The following is a 1,071-nucleotide window of genomic DNA, read 5'->3' on the forward strand; positions in this document are numbered from 1 at the left end:
GTCGGATTTCAACTTTCACTTTCTCCCGAATGTCCCTTTGCATTCTTGGAAAAGAATTGTTATAAAGGTTTTTACACTCCAAATTTGGTTTGTAAGTTATAGTGGGCAGCCAAATGACACCATTTTGAAATAAGAGACATGAATCACATCTCTGTTACCTGTATTGACAGCTAAAATGTTTTTAAAGTGGAGCTAAAAACATAAACACACAAAGGAGGAAAATCAGCAGTGCTAATTGACAAAAGCAGGAATGTCCAAAAGAGTATTTCACTTGCTGAGAATTGAAGAAATGGAGTGTGTGAATATGGTATAGCTTACACGGGTCGCCCCCAGAAGACCGTAGCGACACTAGATCGTACGCTACCTACCTGGCCAATGGCAGTGGGGGGGCGGGTCATGCGGCTTTCCTCACGCCAGTTAGCCAGTCATTTAGCTGTTCCTTCAACACGCCTGTGTTCACAGTCCTGACAGAGCAACCACACAAGTCAAAGTTTATGTTTTTAATTAAATTATTGATAATTTATTATAATTTTTAATTAACTGTTGAAACGCGTTTGTTTAGAGTCACGTAAGTTAATAGTTTAATTAAAGGTTACGGTAAGTAATGGTTTTTTAATATATTGAAATGCGATATAATTTTTATAGCTTATGTTTTAAACATTATAATATGGGTGACAAATAAACCTACAAATGTGTAGATCTCATTTAATATTCACTGTTTTTTAGAAAGCGTTTATAAATTAACTTGCGAGAAATTATATTATCTCGGTTTAATTGTAAAATTAACTCTGTTTATTTTTGCACCTTACATAATATCTCGTTGAAACTTGTAACTTGACTTACTTTGCCCATACGTTTATTTAAATCAGTTTGCGTGTATTTAATAAAATGTAGAAGTAACTTTTAAATACATCATTCATTGTGTGAAAAACGTAAGGCGTTAGTTATTCGTAGGACAATTTTTCACCCAGTGTAGGCTGACTTGTTTACCGGGAAGCCGGCAGACTTCTCTCCTGCCCTGGGGGTGTCGCACAGCTAAGTACGACTTTCATGCTCCATATTACCTATGTC

This window comes from Bacillus rossius, chromosome 7, assembly GCF_032445375.1.
Source record: "Bacillus rossius redtenbacheri isolate Brsri chromosome 7, Brsri_v3, whole genome shotgun sequence".
NCBI lineage: Eukaryota > Metazoa > Arthropoda > Insecta > Phasmatodea > Bacillidae > Bacillus > Bacillus rossius.